Source organism: Desmodus rotundus, chromosome 3 (genome assembly GCF_022682495.2).
Source record: "Desmodus rotundus isolate HL8 chromosome 3, HLdesRot8A.1, whole genome shotgun sequence".
In the NCBI taxonomy this organism is placed as follows: domain Eukaryota; kingdom Metazoa; phylum Chordata; class Mammalia; order Chiroptera; family Phyllostomidae; genus Desmodus; species Desmodus rotundus.
Window position 1 is genome coordinate 67,887,280 of NC_071389.1, and position 21,424 is coordinate 67,908,703.

General features: G+C 43.8%; 1 protein-coding gene across 2 annotated transcripts in view; it reads left to right on the forward strand.

Moving 5' to 3' along the window:
- RPAP2 (RNA polymerase II associated protein 2) overlaps window positions 1-15,991 on the forward strand; it is a 116,751-nt gene extending 100,760 nt beyond the window's left edge. The window contains exon 13 of one of the 2 annotated variants that reach the window (XM_053920313.1): window positions 15,922-15,991. The gene's annotated coding sequence lies outside the window, so the exon portion shown is untranslated. Of the gene's footprint in view, window positions 1-2,314; window positions 2,581-15,921 lie in introns of those variants that run through there. The other variant, XM_053920312.2, reaches the window with a different exon arrangement.
- Window positions 15,992-21,424: the final 5,433 nt, after the last annotated feature.

Genomic DNA, 21,424 nt, shown 5'->3' on the forward strand with positions numbered 1-21,424 from the left:
GGAGTCTCCCACCTGCCACTCTGAAGCGCAATTCAACAGCTCTTTAGCTTGCCCTCCCACCTTAGCAGGAAGCCGTTTATCAGATTAACAACCCACCTGCTCCCACAGCAGAGAGCAAGGCTCTGAGGAAATAGAACTGGGCTTGGCTGGACTTTCTGTGGGGACCAAGGACACAGAGACACCTCAGGCCTTGGAGCAGGGGAACCACCCTGTGCTTTTCCCCTCCTGAGGGGGAGACTGGAATGTGTCTGTTGACCTCCTATCAGCCTGAAGTAATGGGACACACATAGGACTTGGAGCCAGACAGACGTGGGTTTGAGTCCTGATAAGTTTTGTGACCTTGGACAAGCCATTTAGCCTCTCCATGTCTCAGTTCCTTTGGCTGAAGAATGGTTTGATGCCACTTCCCTCCTGGGGTGTCTTGGGCATTAAATGGCATTTTAAGCTCACCCCACAGCTGGCACACAAGAGTGCTCTCAAGCTGGATCTCCGCTTTCCTCTTTCAGCTGTGTGAGGCAGCCGTTTCCGGTCCTACTGCTCGGATGGGCAAACTGAGGTGCCAAGAGACTCAGGGCCTACAGCAAGTAGTAGAGGCCTTCTGCTAAGTCACAAAATGAGGATCTTCCCTTTTTTTTTTTTTTTTTTTGCGCTGACTTCTCAAAAGCAAAAACAGGTCATTCTCTCTAAAACTGGTGGGTTTGCCTTGAATACATAGCTGCCTGGGTCTTTCTCCTCTTCTTGCTTCCCTTCCCCAAATTCTGACCTCATCAGTCTCTTTACATACAAATCAGACTGATCATCATAAAGCAATAGAGAGGGTCACAGGCACCATGGGAAGTAAACATAATTCTCTGCACAAGCAAGACAAACCCTCTCTGTCGGTGCAAAATCATGACTCACCCACGGTCTTTTATGAGGGCCAGATGCTGAGCACGTCTAAATTGCTTCCAATTGCTTCCACTGTGTATGTTGGTGGTGGGGAGGGCAACAACCAACATCCATATATATCTATACATTTCCCAGGAAATGTGTTTATATCGTTTTCCAATCAGGATTTACCACAAGTCGGGAGCACCACACCTAATGAACAGGCCAAACCCAGTCCATTGTCAACAGAGAAAAGTCCATCTCAAACATAAAAGATTTGAAATCAAAATGGGTGTTAGGACAGCATGATTCCTGCCACTGCTGGGCAGCCGGGATTGTCTCCAGCAGCTGACAGGGCAGGCGATGGTTGATTTCGGTTCAGGCTTTATCCTGGGAGCCAGAGCAGCTAGGCAAGGAGGCCTCCAAGGGAGGAAAGGATCTCTGTTTTTGGCCTGTGCTGTTCTACATTTAAGTCTTTGGGAATTCATGGTGGGGGCCCACAACCAGCAGCCCTGCACCAGCCCCACTCTCTCTGGAGTCACAGCTTGGGTCCCCCAAGACAACCTTACCTCAGTGACCCGTGTGGCCCCTCCATGCCCAGATGCTACATATTGTAGACTCAAGTCGCTGTCCAAAATGTAAGCCTTCCCATTCACTCTCTGTCATTGTCCACCCCATAGAGACTGTTCCATGTCTCTCCTCCCAAGTCTCAGCTGCTCCTCTTCCTTCTAAGCCTTTCCTCATTCCACGGAAAGGCAATCCCCTTCATCCCTCACCTCCCCCCGGAAGGCTCTCCTCTTCTTGGGTCCCGCGGAGATGTGGTCATTCCTGATCACAGCCAACTCCTGTAGCCGTCCTCAGTGATGACTCTGTTCTCTCACTCCTGTGTCTACTTGGGTCAGCAGATGAAGCCGGAAGATGGCATCAGTGCCCTCACACTCCCACGTGCCTCAAGGCCATGACTTTCCTCCTGCCGTGTAACGCCCTTGGCGTTCACACTATGTGGCTCACTGGCTTCCCAGTCTTCTCTGCCCTTACGCTGGCCTCCGCGGCTCCGCTGGAGCAGTTCGGTGTGCAGGGGGAGAGCCCTCCCACGCCTGCCTTGCCTTCCTTACACTGAGCGACCCTGACCTCCCCTCCACACCCACCAGCCACTGCCACAGCCACACTCCCCAAGCCCCCACTGCCTAATAGGCCATTCTTTAACACAGCCTCCCCGCCCTCTAGCTGTGTACCTGTTTTCTTGGTCTCTCTGAGCCCACTAATCCCTTGATCCCCCCTCTTTCTCTTGGTCCTTCATTCCCCAACCTTCAACCCTTCAACCTTCTCTCCCTTCCAATCAAGCTTGCCCTGCTCACCTACCCTCACCCTCCAAGCCTGGCACCCTATTTTTCCGCCTCCCTCAACTTCTGCACACATGCTGTTCACCTTCTCCCTCTCCTTTCAGGCCTGGTAGCTGAGAGCTACAGAAGACAATCACATACCCCCAGCGGCCCGCAAGTGCGCCTGCACCAGAGACGGCTCATTGCTAATCCCCCCGTGTCCATTATCACCATCTCGGACTCTTGATTTGGAATAAAAATTTTTATACTCGAGAATTTTGATCTTGAATAAAAATATTTCCCAGCATCTCCTGGAGCTAGACATGGCGACATAACTCAGTCTTGGCGGAGGGGAAAAGGAGTATTATTGCGTGGCAGACTCTGGGAAATTTCTGCAAGCTACACCAGGCCCGTGCCCTTTGTCTCACCTTCACCTCCTTCCAGCCTCCGGCTTGGAACATGGATGTGATGCCTGGAGTTGACCTTGGGCCATAATGATGAGGGGCACGTCTGAAGGGTAACAGAAATTAAGCTAAAAGCGGCCTGCATTCCTGACTAGAGCATCTACATTGCCTGCAATAGGCTTCCTTTAGGTAAAGAGAAATGTCGTTCTGTTTGACCCTCTGGTTTTTCTGTCTCTGTGGCAGCTGCTCACAGTGAGACTGACCCCTGTTAACACAGTGCCCCGAACACATAATTCCAAGTGGATACACTTCCAAATGAATAAAAAATACACAAAAGTAAAAGAGTAAAACAGTGAAAAAAATATTGCAGGAAAACTTTGGAGGCTATAATGCAAACTGAGACTGGGGGAGACCTTCCTAACAAAGACTGGAAACTTGGAGGCTCTAGAAAAGATGAAAGATGCAATATTCGACTATATAAAAATGTTTACAACTTTTGTTTTATAAGCATATTTTATTTCCCTATAGCCTAGAAGCTCTAGGCTATAGGGAAATAAAATATGTGGGAAAATGTTTGTAATAGAGATTTTAAGAGGTAATTTTTATTTAAAAGGTAAGTGAGTATGATCCAGTGTATATTATATTATATTATATTATATTAAATGTCCCAAGACCATGTGTGTGTGTGTCTGCAAAGATTATTTTGGGTTTCCAAGGGGTCTCCATGAATAGCACCCCTCTTCTTCTCCAAGGTTCTGAAAATTGAAAGTAACAAAGAATAAATATGGGGGACAAAACAGTTTGTTTTGCACGATAGAGGCTGAGTGCCCACAGTCCTGCCAGACCGCCCGCCCTAACCCTCTCCTCTCTAAAGTTCTAGGCTGCTCATGGCCAGGCTGTGTACCGCACCCTTCCCGCACTCATCCAATGTCATAAAGAAGGAGGTGACTCTTCTGGTAACTCTTAAAATCTCTAGATTCTCCTTGGTTTATTGTTTCTGAGTATACCCCCATCCCTGAACTGATCACAGTGACAAGCAGAATGAGACATGCTGATTGGCTTAACCAACCAGACCCATGCCTGGAGCTCAGGGGCGGGAAGTGTCAGTCACATCAACTAGGAGGCTAACTATGGGGGAGTTAATTTCCCAAACTGGGGAGTCCAAGAACTTCCTGCAAGAGGAGAAGGGAAATGGAGGTGCAGAGCTAGCCAGCAAATGCCCCTTATGGAAGGGAAGCGCGAGGCCCCCAGCCTTGGAGGGCCAGGTGACAAGCAAACTGAGAAGAGATGAATCAAAAGAGCAGAGGAAAGGAGGGGTAGAGGGTGTTCTGGGCAGAGCAAACGTGTAAAGCTCTGGAGATAAGAGATAATGTGATGCGTGCTTGAGCTGCCAGTGTTTCAGCGCGCCTGGAGCACATTGGATGGACAGTGACAAGAGACCAAGTTGAATGGCTGGGGAGAGAGCAGACAAGGACTGTGAGCTCTTTAAGGGTGGGAATGGAATTTGTGTTGCCTGGGCAGTTTAGCAGGCTTGTGATAAACAGATCTGGGATTGGATTCAAATCACAGCTCCCTTAGTGGTTATGGGCAATCTCTCTGAATTCATGGTTTTTGGTTTGTTTGTTTGTTTGTTTGTTTGTTTTTTACTGTCTAACCTATAAAATGCAGCTATTTAATAGCTCTTTCAGAGTTATTGGAGGATTAAGTGACAGTGTGTTCGTACGGGTTCTGACATAAAGATGACCTGGTTAAAAAGTAGCTGTTATTATTGTCATTGCCTCTCTCTAAAATTCTAGGTTGCTCATAGTCAGGATGTGTACCTACATCCATCCTCGTTCAATGCCACAAAGGAGGAGGTGACTCTTCTGGTAACTTTTAAAATCTCTAGATTCTCCTTGGTTTATTGTTTCTGAGTATACCCCCATCCCTGAACTGATCACAAAGACCAAGGACCAAATAATACCTAGGTAGCATCAGTAGACATCTGTGCACTGAAGGACAAGCAACCCCTGTGAGTCGGTCTCACCCTGGACATCGCTCCTTATTCTAACAGTCCCTGAGCCCCCAGCCCTGTTCCATGGTGCCGTCCCCCATTTCAAGGTAATCAAAACTGCCAAGAAGTGCCCAAAGCTCAGCAGAGGGCTGGTGCCCCAGACTGCTGGGCCTCCAGAGATGATTCTGCCCCATAGCTGTGCACGGGCCAGCAGGTCCTGAAATGACGCAGCAACCAGGGCTGATCTGGGCTGGGGACGGGCCAGGAGGAGACTCAAGAGAGTCACGGCTCCCTAAGGGAGATTTGGGGAAGGCTGGGCTGGTCGAGACTTCCCAAAGCCTTTGATGGCTGCTGCCAGAAGCCTGGGAGACACTCCCTTCAGCATAAACCCGAGCCTTAGCTCTCTTTTCAGGGCTCACCGTGTCTGAAGATCCAGATGTCGTGTCTATCACAGTGTCCCCAGAGGCTGAAGGCCTTTAGGTGTCTCTGTACAGAAGCTGCTGGGTACAAACTTTTTCCAGGTACCCCTGAAGGGTCGAGTGAAATAGCAGGTGTCAACCACACCATCCCTATCTGATCACCAATGTGCACGGTGAGGAAGAGCTTGGACACAGAACTGGGTTTGACCTCAGCTCTGCTGCTCACTGTGTGATCTTGAGCAAAGTATCCTGATCCTCAGTATTCTCACCTGTCAAATGGAGCTGATACTGTTGAGAGGATTAAATGAGATGATGCATGCATGGTGGTAAATGTGGAAATCCTTTATAAATACTAGTTCCTTTCCTTCCTTTGATGCCACCAGGCGCTTTTCCCCACTCCTGGATCCTCCCTTTTGTTCTTTAGCCCCTTTCTTGTTGTGTCTCCTATTCTTGCTGTGAACTGCAGGAAGCTTCACAGTCCCGTCCGCTTGGAACATCTCCCTCCCCAAACCATGCACTTGCACTTCAGGGCACTCAGGCACTAATAAGAGTTACAGTCACTCAGTCATGTGAATTAAACACTGTGCCAGGTCTTATGCTAATTGTGGGGGATGCCATGGAAGATAAGGGACAGTTTCTTCCTCGAGAAGTTCAGAGAACAGCACAGAATGATGCAGCATGAAAATGCAGTGCCCGTGGTGAAGGGGGACCCAGCCCCCCCACTAAGTCCAGGGCTGGCAGGGAGGCGATGACGCATGAGAACCGTCTTAAAGGATGGCTGGAGGAAGGATGGTGAGGGAGGAGCAGAGGAAAAAGAGCAAAATCAAGGAGTGAAACTAGATCCTGGCATGTGCAAAGAAAGGGCAGTTCTGGATTGTTAGAAAATGCAGTGGCAATAGGCTATAGGGGACGCCTGGTAAGTACCTGCCTGGCAAGCACAGGGAAGAGTCTGACAGAAAATACACCAAACCGTTCACTTACAGTGAGGCTGGAAATATGGGGTAGAGGAGACTTTCAATTTTTACTTTATATTCTACTATATTGCTTGAAACTTTTTACCAGTGCATAATAATTTTGCAATTAAAAAAATACACTTTTTTGAAAGTGTGTTTAAAAGTTAATTTTGGTTACATTGAGTAGAACAAGGTGGTACACGGCGAGTCTAAAGCAAGGAGGCCAGTTACAAGGCTACTGCAGGTGACAGAGTCCTGAGCCAGGTACGTGGCTATGGGGACGCGGAGAAGGAAAAGTCGAGTGTCAGGACTGCAGAGCTGAAAGAGAAGGAAATCTTACCTTCGGCGACAGCATGTATGAACCTGGAGAGCATTGTGCTAAGTGACATTAGCCAGTCAGAGAAAGACAAATACCATATGATTTCACTTATATGTGGAATCTGATGAACAAAATAAACAAACGAAATAGAAACAGACTCACAGATACAGAGAACAGGCTGACAGCTGTCAGAGCAGAGGGGGTTTGGAAGGCTGAGTGTAAAAGATGAAGGGATTAAGCAAAAAAAAAAAGAAAGAAAGAAAGAAAGAAAAACCCCAAACTCACAGACACAGACAACAGTATGGTAATTCCATACTGTTTACTGTTTACATAAACATACCGTAGTACAGGGGGAGAGGGAGTAGAAGAGGGTAAAGGGGGATAAATGGTGACGGAAGGAGACTTGACTTGGGGGGTTGTGCACACAATACAACATACGGATGATGTGTTATAGATTGTACACTGGAAACCTATATAATTTTGTTAACTAATGTCATCGCAATAAGTTCAATACGAATGAAAAAAACAAAAAAAGGAAGACCGTAGAGCTGTGTGGGTGGTGGCAACTTTACTGAGACAGAGACCATGAGGGCAGAAGAGGGAGAGAGACGATGGGAGCTGTGTTGTCTGTGTGGGTGCTGAGGCGCCCAGGGGACACCCAGGTGGAGCTGCCCAGCTGGTCACGTGCGTATGTGGTATGGACATTTGGGGGAACAGTTAGGAGATAGGAATTTGAGAAGTACCAGCATGTAAGTCATTAAAACCACGTGGACAGGTGACATCTTCCTGTCCTCAGGAAGAATACAGCAAGGGAGAAGGCGAGAGGGTCTGGAATGGACCTAAGCCGGCGGGTGGAGAACAGAGAATGCACAAAGGTGTCAGAGAGGGAGTGGCCAGAGGAACGGGAAGAAAACTGGGAGATCACGGTGCCAAGGAGGAAAGCAGTTTGGAAGAGGATGAATAACAGTGTCAAGTTTGGGTTGGCCAAAAAGTCTGCTTAGCTTTTTCCATAAAATAAGACACGTTTTTCATTTTCACCCATAGCTTTATTGATTTGGATATTTTAAGTATATCGTCTATCTCCCACAAGGTATAATGTTGATTGTTCTCAAATAATGTCTGGATTTGATGATTATCAACTGCAACTGGTCTACCCGACCATGGAGCATCATCAGGGAGAAATCTCCAGCACGAAACTTCCCAAACCACTTTTGACACGTTCAATCAGTCATAGCTCCTTCTCCATACACTGAACAAATCATTTTTGTGTTTAGTTGCATTTCCACCTTTCTTGAAATGATAAAGCATAATATGCCAAAAATGTTGCATATTTTCTTCCATCTTCAATATTAAAATGGCTACACAAAAATTCACCAATTTTGATAACTTTTTTTAAATGCACACTGATATGCCAGCTGTCACAATACAATCTAACAAAATTGTTTCGAATGAAGTTAAAGACAGCTAAGCTCTACTAGAGCCATCTTATGGGGACACCGAATGAACTTTTCGGCCAACCAGATATTTCTGTGATGTCAAGGAAGATGAAGAGTGAAATGTGACCATAATACCCTCATCAAGCTCTCTGAGTTTCCTGGGAGGTGTCACTGAGGATGACGCTAGGTAGGAGGGTCAGACAATGGAGGCTGCGCCCTGCTGATGGCTACCTCTGAGCTGAGCTGCGCCCCTTCCTGGGCCCAGTGGTGCGGGACCGAAACTTTGTCACTATATTCTCTCAGCCTGGCCTGGGACGTGCTGAGTTTTAGAAAGTCTCCTCAAAGGGAAAGGGCTACAAACCACCAGTCCAGCAAAAACGCACTACACCAAGGCATCCTGGGAAAGGCGCCAGTCCTGGCACACCTCTCATTCTCTCTTTGACCCCGAGCAAACCACAGTTCCTCAGTGGGCCTCAGTTTTCCCATCAGTAACTTACAGGGTCAGAGGGGGTCATCCCTAAGGGCCTCCTTCAACCCTCATCATGCCCCATGACCCCATAAACCACAGGAGAGGCAGACTCCTGCCTAGCTAGGTTTTTCTAACGGTGTGTGGGGGGGGTGATTTATAAATCTGGCTTTCAGGTGTGAAAGAAACACAAAGCTCTCTCAGAGATCACAGGCTTGCGTTAATTAGCCATGGGCTAGAAAGCTTAAGGCCTGCCCGTGACTCCCACACCCCGCATCCAGGCACAGGACCTGTGGTCACCCAGATCCCGAACACAGTGGGAGAGGGTAGCACCCTGAGTCGATGTGTGGCTTCAGAGAAAGCCCTGCTCTTTAAGCCCTTTTTATGCCACGGTACAATGACAGACAGCATAAGATCGGTGACTAAGCCCAGCTTCAAATCCCCACACGTGAGCGGTGTGACCTCGAGTAAGTTATTTAGCCTTTTCTGTGGATTGCTTTTCTCTGCCATAAAATAGGGACGATAATAGTATCTACTTCGTAGCACTGATATAATGATTAAATGAGTTAATGTTTATAAAGCACACAACAGCACCTGGCACATGAGAAACATAACACACGTGATTGTTAATCACATAATAATACACGCACACAGGCATACGCTGATTCGCTCGGTGTCTCTGCTCTGTCTTCCAGGACACTAACTGCGTCTTCCACACAGCTCCCAGGCAGTTCCAGGCAGGCACCCCTTCATGCCAGCAAAATGGATAAACAATTCTACCTTAAATCTCTATGTTGCATCATGTAGGGAAAGAGAAACATGTCTCCTCTTATAGCTATCACAGAACAGCAAGAATGCTTTTCTTAAAAAAAAAAAAAAAAAAGTTTTCCTGTCATTTTTTGTAGTTGGGTAACATGGCCACTAAGGACGTACCCCTGCAGGATTAGGGTGGGTTTAAGTCAGTCTCACTGAAACCTATGACTCAAGAGTAAGGCAGAGGACAAGTCAGAATATGATTTGACCAAGAGATGAAAGACATGCACTACAAGTTTCTACTAGATGACAAGTACCACGCAAACTCTGGGGACGTAACCCTCAAAGTCACAATTACTGCCCTCCAGGAGCTCACAGCCTGGAGAAGGAGACAAATGCAGCACAAGACGAGAAACGTGAACGTGGGAGCACGGAGGAGGGTCGCCCTACTCAGCCAGGCCAAGGGGCAAGGAGGCATAGAAGTGGGAGTGGAGGATTGTCACGGAGCTTCCCAGAAGAGGTGAATCTTGAAGGCTAAGTAAATCTTTATCAAGGGAAGAAGGGGAGAAGGGATTTCCCAGCACAGAGCACTGCATAATCAAAGGCATAGGAAACGAGTAGTTCAGAATGACTGAAGCACGAAGTACAGAGATGGGGAGAAGGGCGGCTGTCAGAGCCGAGAGGTGAGATGTGAGGCTGGAGAGGCCAGCAGACCCCAAACCAGGTCAGATTTATGCTGAGATCTATGTGGCACTGGCATTAATTCAATAGCTGAAAATCTGGAGTCAGAGTAGAAAATAAGGGAGAGATCAGGCAGAAGACAAGAAACCAGCAAGAGCCTGAAAGTGTGTTACCAGAGAGGTAGCAGGAAGCAGGTAAACAGAAGGAAAAGGTATTTTTAAAGCAAGAAGACAAAGTGGCTTTAGATGCAAAGAGACTGTACAGGATAAGGCCTCAGAGACATGTGATTAGTCATTGATGTTGACCTTGACCTCTTGACAGAGTGGCTTCAGATGGTGGAAGGGCCAGGGTTGCCTGGAATTTAGTGAATGAGAGTTAAAGTTGAAGTGATGACAGTAGGCTACTCTTCCAAAATGATTATATTTTGCAATAAAACATGTATCCAAATACTTAAAATATGCACTCAGGAAGTTCTTTATGTTCAGTAATTTGTACTAAAGAAATAATGAGGAATATGTACAAAGATTTATTGACAAAGATTGTGCTGTAATGTGAATTATAGCAAATAATTAGAACTAACCTTATGATTATGGCTTAAAATGGCTAAAAAAAATTACAATGCATCCATACACTGAAAACTTTAATGCAATGATTAAAAACCATGTTGTAAAAGAATACTCACCACTGACACAGAAAGTGTCAGGTTACAAACTGGAATGTTCTCCACGTCGAATTAATCTTGTATGTGGTTAGAAATAAGATCGAAGGAGATAGACCAAAATGTTAACATTGCTGGTTACCTCTAGAAGTGTGATTATGGGTGTTTGAAACATGTTGGATTATTTGTACTTCCCAGTTTTTCTACCACAATATTACAAAGTTATAAGGAAAAAAGTTAAAAATTTGCCAGTCATGAAAGAAGAAAGGAATTAACTTCAAGGGAAATATGGTCGGGCTTCTATAGGTTGAGGGAGATTTGAGCTCTTTCCTGGGTGAAGGGAAAAGAAGACAAGAGATTGAGAGAAAGGGAGTAAATGACAGAAAGGCCCTGAGGGGTTCCTGAGGATGGAGGCCCCAGAGAGACAGGGGGAGGGTGGCAGGGGACCGAGGGGCAGTGGGAAGAGAGCCGGGCAAGGACTCACGATCGCCTGCCACTCAGTGTGTGGAGAGCAGGGAGGAGATTAAGGGGGTGGAGGAAAATGGAGAGGGCTGACAGCAGCTGCCCTGGGGACTTAGGAAGTCAATTAGCAATAAATGAAGGGATTGTAGAGAGGCTCCAAGGGAGGGCCCAGCTGCCACCGCAGATGAGGACTTGATCCCACTGCCAGTTAATTTATTAGCTGTGGCCAAAGAGGAAATGTGTGACCTGAATGCATGCAATGAGCGTTTAAATAATACCCAGAAAATGTGCCCCAGAATGACTACAATCACTAAGAACTGTACTAATGTATTAACCAGTTTAAACCCTGCTTGCCTTTTCTAGTTTCCTCTCGGGCAGTTGTACATCCTCACTGTATCACTACTTTTTTAAAAAATCAGTGAAGGAGATGAGCAAAGGTAGTAAAATGAAAAGGGGATTAGGGAAATGACATTTTATCAGCCAAAATGATGGAGTGTTAAAATATCCCTAACATATTGGACCAAAATACATAGCCAGCTGTTTCCTGAGCTTCTGGTACTGTTTTTTCCTAAATGAGTGACTATAGAAGTCTCCTAGTGTCTGATAATAAACAATCTCTGCTTTGGCCTTGCAAGTACATGATTACAACGTATTCCTGTCTCATAAACAAATAGTATTAGACTTTCCTATGTGACTAGTATGATCATTATAATTCACCTTGAAGGGTTAGTTAAAAAGAATTAACATTGACTGGGATGATCATTTCATAAGTTACATAAATGCTTAATCACTATGTTATACACCTGAAACTAATACAATATTGTATGTCAACTGAAACTGAAGAAATTAGTTTAAAAAAAGAATTAACATTTTAAAAATATCCATACTATCCAAAGCAATCTACAAATTCAATGCAATCCCTATCAAAATTCCAATGGCATTCTCCACAGAAATAGAACAAACAATTCTAAAATATGTATAGGACCACAAAAGACCCCAAATTGCCAAAGCAATCCTGAGAAAGAAAAGCAAAGGTATAACACTCCCTGATTTCAAACTCTATTAAAGCTCTAGTAATCAAAATAGTATGACATTCACATAGAAAGAAACATAGGTAGTGGAAAAGAATAGAGAGCCCAGAAATAAATCCACACACATGTATGGTCACTTAATTTATGACAAAGGAGCCAAGAATATATATAAATGAGGGGGAAAAGTCTCTTCAATAAATGGTGTCGGAAGGAGACTTGACTAAGGGTGGTGAACACACAATACAATATACAGATGATGTGTTATGGAATTATACACCTTCAACCTATATAATTTTATTAACCAATGTCACATCAATAAATTCAATAAAAATTAAAATAAGTGAATGGTGTTGGGAAAACTGGACAGCCACATGCAAAAGAATAAAACTAGATCACTATCTTATACCATACACATACACAAAAATTAACACGAAATGACTTTAAGGCTTTAATGTAAGACCTAAAACTATAAAACTCCTAGAAGAAAACATAGGCAGTAAGTTCTTTAATATCAGTCTTGGTGTTGAATTTTTAAAAGTGACTCCAAAGCAAAGGTAACAAAAGCAAACATAAACAAGAGGAACTACATCAAACTAAAAGGCTTTGCACAGCAAAAGAAACTATTGACAAAATGAAAAGGCAACATACTGAATGGGAGACAGTACTTGCAAATCATATATCTAATAAGAAGTTAATATCCAAAATCTATGAAGAACTCAAACAACCCAATAGCAAAAAAAAAAAAAAAAAAATCTGATTAAAAATAGGAAGAATATCTAAATAGACATTTTCCCAAAGAAGACATATGAATGGCCAACAGGTACATGAAACAACTTTCAACATCACTAATTATCAGGGAAATACAAATCAAAACCACAATGAGATGCCACTTCACACATGTTAGAAGGGCTATTATCAAAAAGACAAAAAATAACAAGTGTGGGAGAGGATGTGGAAAAAGGGAACCCTCGTGCACTGTTGGTGGGAATGGAAGTTGGTGCAGCCACTACGGAAAACAGTATGGAGGTTCCTCAAAAAACTAAAGCTAGAACTACCATATGATCCAACTATTCAACTTGTGGGTACTTATCTGAATAAAACAAAAACACTAATTTGAAAAGATATATATGCACATCTATGGTACTGCAGCATAATTTACCATAGCCAAGACCTAAAAACAACCTAAATGTCCATCAGTGGATGGAGAGAGAAGATTATATGTACTCGCACTGAGGTCTGTCCAGAAATTATCCATCCATGTAGTATGAAAAATAGAGGCATTTATTGAAGAAGATACAAGAAGCATTGTACATAGGACAATAACACCAGTTCCCTTCAAAGTAGGCAACTTGGGACCTCACAAAGTTCTCCCGGCATCTCTTCCACTGTTCAAAACATGGTCTTGATCTTGCCACACCTTCTTTGGTCATGGAGAACCAGGAGACTTCCATTGGGATGACTGGGACTTCATTTCCAGATCACAGCCGTAGGCTCACAATTCATCTCCAGTTATGACCTTCTTGAGGAAATCTGGTTCATTGGTAGAGGTTTGAATCAAGTCATTAGCAACTATAGCACAATGTTCCTTCTGCTCTGGTAGCAGAAGCCATAGAACAAATTTTGGTGTGAAACGTGCCATGACGCATTTCACACCAAGATCCTGCGTCAAAATCTCAGACACAGTAGTTTCTGGAATCCCCAGATTAGCTTCTAGTTCTCGCACTGTCAGTGGCCGATCTTTGTTTATTGCAGCCTGTACACGTTCAACATTCTCAGGTGTTCTGCTTGTTTCAGCCCTTCCAGTACGTGGACAACTTTCAACAGATTCTCAACCATCTTTGAAGCATTTGTGCTACACTTTTATTTGCATTGCATTCTTTGCATTGTCCCCGAAAGCCCTCTGAATCATCTGAATAGTTTCCATAGAGGAACGTTCAAGCTTAACACAAAATTTGATGCTGATTCATTGTTCTACTCAGGCAATGGCCACTCAGTACACATGCTCACTCGATGGTGTCTACCACCCTCACTGACTAGTTCAGTGAAGTTGCCATTGTTCACACATGCACATTCCAGTCCACTCTCCTTGAATGCCAGGTTACCGTGATGCTACACAAACTGTTCTTGTTATATTAACAATGGCTGGACACTTTCCGGACAGACTTTGTACACACATATACACACAGAATGGAATACTACTCAGCCACAAAAAAGGAAATCTTGCCATTTGCAACAACATGGATGAACTGTAAGAGTATTATGCTAAGTGAAATAAGTCAGAGAAAGACAAATTTTATATAATTTTATTTATATGTGGAATCTAAAAAACAAAAGAATAAACAAAACAAAACTCATAGATACAGAGAACAGATCGGTGGTTATTGGACTGTAAGGGGGCCGGGGGTGAACGACGTGAGTGAAGGGGCCAACTGCATGGTACCAGATGGTAACCAGGCATGTCGCGATGCCTTTGTAGTGCGTGCAAGGATTGAACTGTGGTGCCGTACCCCTGAAGCTAATACAATGTTACATACATTTTACCTCACTTTTTAAAAGTTAAAAATGGTTAAAAGGGTAAATTTTATGTTGTGTATATTCATCACAATTTAAAATCTACTAAAAAAAGTGCTGCACATAGAAAGAAAAGATGGGAGAAAAGACACATAAAGATTCTTTACAGTGTGAAATTACAGGGTTTTTTGTTTTCTTCTTTACACTTTTATTTTCCACATTTTCTTCAATGAAGTTTTAAAAATTTTTTTAAAGTGTTTTTTTAGATTGTTCTATCTCCAGTTGGAATGACAATGGAAGTGACATAATAATAGGTCATTGAACACCAATTTTTAAAATGTTAATAATGATTTTCTCCAGAGTAAGTATGGACTTTATGTTAATACTATGCATTGAAAATAGTTAAAAGTAGTCTAAATAGCAGAGAAGCAACATTGACACTTTTTAGGGGGAGCTGGTTTGGAAGAGTTTTTTTAAACATGACTCTTTACGGTACCAGTAATAAACTTTAAGTTACCAATGCATGCTGAAGATACGACCCAGCTTCCCAATCAATTCAACAAACACTAGTTGAACATTCAGGAGGTGTAGGAGCTGAGCCGTGGTGCTCGGGAAATCCATGCATTTGAGCCTAAAATATAATGGGGTGACCTTGACTTCCTAGAAGTTCTCTGACCCTTTTCTATCATCACTTCCACCCCGGGGATAGCCATTGTTAGTAATGTGGAGTATATGCTTCCAAACCTTTTTCAATGCACACCATATAGAAGTATTCTTTTTACAAATATAGTTACAAAAATTACTTTTTAAATTCTACTGTGTTATTGACATCTTTTCCATGTTACTGCATTAAAAGCTACCTTTTGTTTTAACACTTATAGAGTATTTCAAAGTAAAGTTTCTCTATTATTTATTTAGCCATTTCCTTATTGATGTACGTTTAAGTTGTCTACAATTGTTTGTACAATTACAAAAATACAATAAAAACCTTTAAACATTTATCCTCATAAGCTCATGTAACTACCATATTTTGCCATGTATAATTTTTTTGCCCAAATTTTTGCAGGAAAAATAAGGATGCACATTACATGGGTAGTAGTAATTCTGTATCTATATGAATGTTTTTTTAACTCTTTTATTTAGGCTTATGCATTAGAAGTGCAACTGTAGGAAGCAATAGCTATATCCATATGCAAAATAATACCCTGGAATATGATCATTGGTTTTGTTTCTAAATATAAATAAATAAATAAATAAATTGATTAAAAAATTAAAATGAAAGAATTTTTTACCTGAAAGTTTGGGCCAAAAACAGGGGTGCACATTGTACACAGCAAAATGAGTTATTTCAGAAGGACAAATACCTAAAGTAAAATTGCTGGATCATGGCCACATACTTTCAATTTACGCTACTTCATCAATTTTATAATCCATTTGGGCCACCTTAAATCTCTCCCGGAACAAGAAATAAACACATAGGGTGGTGATTTTACTTTCAAAAGACACAACTGGAAGAGGGAACTTTGTGTCTTTTCAGGAACCCACAGAACTGGAAGTTGGTCAGGAATGTTTGATGGGGGCAGGGTAGGCAGAGGGATTTTATTTTTGTGTTTTTCACTCTCCTTTTCTTTTTATTTAAATAATAGGAAACCATTTTTGGACAACTGTCTGTGACTCGTACCAACAAATGAAAGGAAAGCATTCTAACTGATAAAGCTGCCCACCGACCGAAGAAGGATCTCCTGAGACAGCCTCCCACCACTGGAATTGTTGGAGCTGAGGCAAACGGCCAGCAGAGGCTAAAACCTCGGATCCTGGGGTCAGAATGCCTGCATTTGAATCCTAGTTCTGATACTTAGCTGAGAGACCTGGGGCAAGTTACTACTTAGCCTTTTTGTTCCTCAGTTTCTTCATCAGTAAAATAATAATGATAACAGTACCTACCTCAGAGAGTTGTTATGCATCACTTGTTCTCTCCATGTTTAAAAATATCTTTCAAAAGAAACGAGGGGGAAATGAGCTTTCTAAGATTATACACCTTGTCGCTGTTGCAGACAAGAGTTCACTGCCACTCATCTAATGTCAACAAAAGCCCCAAATCAGAGGTGCGGAAAGAGGAGAAACTTTATTCAAGAGGACAGTTTGCAAACTAGGGAAACTCAGGCCTTGGTGGAAGCCAAAAGTATACTCCGCCACGACACAGGGAAGGCCGCTTTTTACACAGATATCCTAGCCCTGGTTCCAGGCTGGTCCATTTTTGTGCAAATAAGGGGCCCTGGTTCCAGGCTGGTCCATTTTTGTGCAAATAATGGATCCAAATTTGCACATCTGATTGATTAGTCAAAATATCACTGTCCTAATTGGTTCACCTGCTCTGATTGTGTGTTATGGAGTCACTCTGATTGGTCCATATGGCTGCAAAGGAGGATATAGCTACCCACATTGGATGGGGCAGGTGTTACCTATTGGTCAATAGGTGGTATCAGGACCTCACTCATAAGGGTTGACTCGGACACAGGAACACAGCGCAGGAGTCTGGCAGCTCTGTGGTTTTTCCCTGAAATGCAGAGTGTGGGAGAGGCTTCTGTTGGCAATGGTTGCTTGATTCCAGTTACAAATTTGTGCCCAGTTAACCATGAGAAATTCTTCTTGGCAGAGATATCCTTCTCAAAGTCCACACAATTTAAAAATAAATCCCCATAGAAATGTAATAATCCAAGATGAGGTTGGGAGAGAGAAGGTTTTGAAGATAAGACTGATCAAGAATACTGGCTCCCAATCCCTCAGAACTAGGTAAACTCCGGAGCTGTTCACAGGAAGCATCATAATGAGGAAACTAGCAAAACACAGGAGCTGGGGAGACCATTAAGAGAGAGAATGCAAAGCACTTTTGGGAAATTCTCTGGAAGGAAGTGGGAAGGCAAGCATCATCCCGCCTCGTGGTGAGGTGGAAAGAGAACTGGATGGCGGTCAGAGACTGGGGTTTCAGTTCTTACGCTGACACTGTGCCGCTTTGGCCAACTCTCATCACCTGTCTGAGCCTCATTGTCCTTACAGCAAAGTTGTCTCTATGCATTTGACTCTTATCACCTATCGAAATCTTTGATTCGAGCAGTCAGTACTCAAGTTCAGGAGATACTTGATGGTCAGGACCCTCACTCTAAGACAAAAGAAAGGCAGTTATGCAAAGCCTCCCCATCAAGGAAGCAATTCCAGGAAATCTTTAGACAGCTGGGGTGTGGACCTGGGTGCTCACTGAGGGCTCTGTTCTGTGAGGGACAATTTGGCCTAGTTGCATCTTTCAAAGTCACAGAACCATAGATTGGCGGCACTGGAAAGTACGCAGGGAAGAAGAGGCTCAGAAAAGTTCAATAACCTAGCAGAGGTCATCCAGCAGGACTTGACAGAGTCTAGACTTCCATGCTCCGTACCAGCCAGAGTTTTTCCCACTACCCTTGCTGTCTTGAAACAGGGGTGAGGGGCTGCTTAGGGCCTAGCACACAGAAGTGATCACTTCCATTTGGTTTTTAGTTGACCAGAATCCTGGACACAAGCTTGGGTGAGGGTAAGGCAAAGAGGGTATTAGTGTCCATTGCAAAATTAAGGGTGGGGCGGGGCACAAAAAAATCAGTATTCAAAACATAATATCTTAATGCACTATTTTACAAATTTTAAAAAATCATGATAAAACATCTACATTTTAAATAAAGACAGAATCTGACCCTGCACTTGAGCAACCCTCCCTCACCCATGTCGTCCTCATCCTGACCCTGGTTAGAATGAAGTTTTGTTTACAACAAGAGGTGACAAACCACAGCAGCAGTTTCCAGGTCTGATTGATTAGAATGGTGCATCGGCACATTACCTATCTTGACTTCGGAACTTTTGGATGCCCCCTACAGTTTGTGCCCAGGGCAACCGTGCACTTGCTCACATTAGTCCTGCCCTGACTGAGACCAGGAACGAGGAACGTGGTCACCCTGCACCAGAGCGTCCTGTGCCTAAATTCCTAAGCTGGGGGCCGTGGCTCCCCCAAGGGAGTCTGAATATGGGTTCCCGGGATCGATGAATCTCCTCAGATTATGGGCAAAATACCGTGCTCATAAATCTTTCCCCAGGGAAATAAACGATCCTTAGTTTTCGCAGGATCTCAAAAGGACACCAAAAAAGTGAAGAAACCCTGCCACAGAACGAGACTGGACGTTTGCTTCCAATACATGCTCACCTAACCCCCGATTTTCCTAGTCCTCATCCCCCTTTATTATTCTTCCTACATAAAACGTGCCCTCTCGAAGAGAAAGGCTCATACATTCTTTCTCACTGAAGTGCAAATGACTTAGGACACAAAGCCCAAGGCCCTGTTGATTCATTGTAGCTCAAAACCTTGGGCCAATGTCAAGAGATTCTTAAGGCGGCAATTTATGTGATTGGACAGGCTTTAGGGGGCATCTCCCTGGTCCCTCCACCTCAAAACACGCCTGCCACCTCCAGTCCTCCTGGGGGACTTCCTAACCCCCGGCTAGCCGCAACCCTTAGGCAAGTGGCAGAGCCTAAGGAAAGGCGACACCTGTTGAAACGATCTCCTGAAAGGGAGCAACTCGGCAAACCAGCGCGCGGCCTTTCTTCCCCCGGGCTTTGCCTTGATGGGCTCAGATACGCTCAGACCCCAAACCCTGGGAAACCGGGACCAAAGCGCAGCGGCGGTCGGCGCGGGCGCTGGGCGGGGGTCTCACGGGACGTGGGCGGGGCCGAGACACCAAAGGAGGGGGCGTGCCCGCCCGGAATGAAATGTGATAAATGGGTCCTTGATTCACGCTACCTATGTTACTGCCATCAAATTGGCAAATATTTACTCTGGGATCCGAGTGACTGAAAATATTTGGTTGGAGCCAGATGCGTCGCGTGTCTGTCGCTGAAATATTAGCTAAAGGAGTGATTTAGGAAAATAAAACGGTGGGTGGGGTGCCTGGCTGGTCGAGCTGTTTACTTTCCTCTGGCTGCTGCGCAGCGAGTGGAGCTTCTAACAACCCCTGAGGGCAAGTGAACAGCTGGGAGGCAGGCCAGACTGGGAGAGAGAGAGGGTCTGTTTTGGTTTCGGGCGGATGGTTTTACATAAATCAGAAATGTGGAAATACACGTCTTCCTTAAAGGCTCTTAGTACTCTCTCAAAACAATTGACTCTTGAGAAATACACTGTGAAGTGGCTTTGTTACATCTTTAGTTCTATAACTCATCTAAAATAAGGGCGCTCATTTCTTAGGAACCGACAACTCTCAAAAATGCTGCCGTTCTCTGAGCTGTCAGTCAGTCCTGAGCTATGGGTTAGCCAAGTCATAAATTAGCATTGAACAAGGTTCTTTCTGTAGATTTGATTTTGTGTTAACAGAAGCCATGTAATATGAAATTAGGGTTACCAAAATATAGCTTCCAGTTCCCAAGCCACTTAGCCTAGAAACCTTCAAATTACCTTAGTCCCGCCTCACCTTTGCTACTCACGTCCTGCTCAAAAATTTCAGGGGCTCCCCTGTGCTTTGAGGTGACCATCTGGCTCTAGCCTAGCCTTCTAGGCCCTCCTTGCTCTGTCCCAGCCTAACTGGAAGCTCAAGAGTGGCAGCCTGGAGGGCTTGAGCTCTAATTATATCCCCGCCTCTGTAGGCCCTAGTGCCTTCATCCATAAAATGATAAATGATTCACTGGCCCTTATAACTGGAACACTCTTGCCTTTTTTCATGTCTTCCCTCCATGTACCACATGCTCCAGCCCCAGTACCTCCAGGATTTTGCACATGCCCTGCACATTCCTATCTGTGCCTTAATCAGAAATGCCCCTCCTCCTTCTCCAGATGATCAAAATCTTTGCCTAAATGCTCAAATATAATACCAACCCCCTCATGAAGCTTCCTCAGTTTCCTTGGTGGGAAGTCATTTATTTAGTCTAGGAACTACATAACCTATTATCTCAGCCTCCTTTTGAGCACAGAGCCATATTTGGGTTATTTTTATACCTTCCAGGCCCAAGTCATCTTTGCATCCTTCTCAATGCCAGCCCCCCCCCCAAAAAAAGACAAAGTATTCAATTAAAGAGCAACAAGCAGGACATAAGTGGAAATAAAATGTTAGATGATATTAACTATCAGCAAGTAGTAAATGCCTATTAAATGTGAGTTACTTTTAATACTAATGATAATAATAGAGGTTTGTTAAATGAGTGGATTAATGAAATAAATTAAAACCCAAACAACCTATTAAAATATGCCAAGTTTTATAAGGCTGGGTTTCTAGATATAAAATAAAAGGAAAGCCCTGGCCATGTGGCTCAGTTGGTTGGAGCACTGCCTCTAACACCAAAAAGTGTGTGGGTTACCTTCCCTGTCAGGGCACATACCTGGGTTGTGGGTTTGATCCCCGTTTGGGGCACATATTGGAGGCAACTGATTGATGTTTCTCTCTCTCTCCCCCTTTCTCCCCTCCTCTATCTCTAGAATCAATAAACATATACCCTGGTGAGGATTAAAAATAATAATAATAAATAAAATTAAAAACATACCCTCTCTGGAAACATCCAGAAAACTGAGGCAATATTTGATGTCAAAATGTGGTGTCAAAATTTCCAGTTGTATGTGTGTAGACATGTTTAAAATTTAAAGAGCCATAGGGATCTTTAATTTTTAGATAAGTAGTCTACAGCAGATTTTAATCTCAGCACCTTAAAGTTCTCCATTCTTTCTGTTGCAATAGATACCTTCACACATTGAGTACTTAAAAAAATTGAACTTGAAAATATAAAAATAGGACCTTTTATTAATTTAACTAAAATGATAAATACATTTCAAATTCAATGGCCAAATACCACAGTGAGCTATCTCAAATATTTTAACATATACATGCCTCCAGGCACCACATGGCCCGATGAGAACAGAGCCATCACAAATAAAAGGCAGCAATCAACTGCTGTGGCGTGTTGTGGGGTATGGTCTGCAGCTCTGGAAAGTGTCTCTGTCTTGAGAAAAAAGGATTTGACCGTGAATGCAACTCAGCACCAAATCCCCATCTTGGCCAATGAGAAGTTACAACATCAAGACCAGGGGGCCAAAGAATGAAGAAATGCTTCTAACACTGCCTTTCTCTTCTTCCTCCCCTCTTCCTTTCC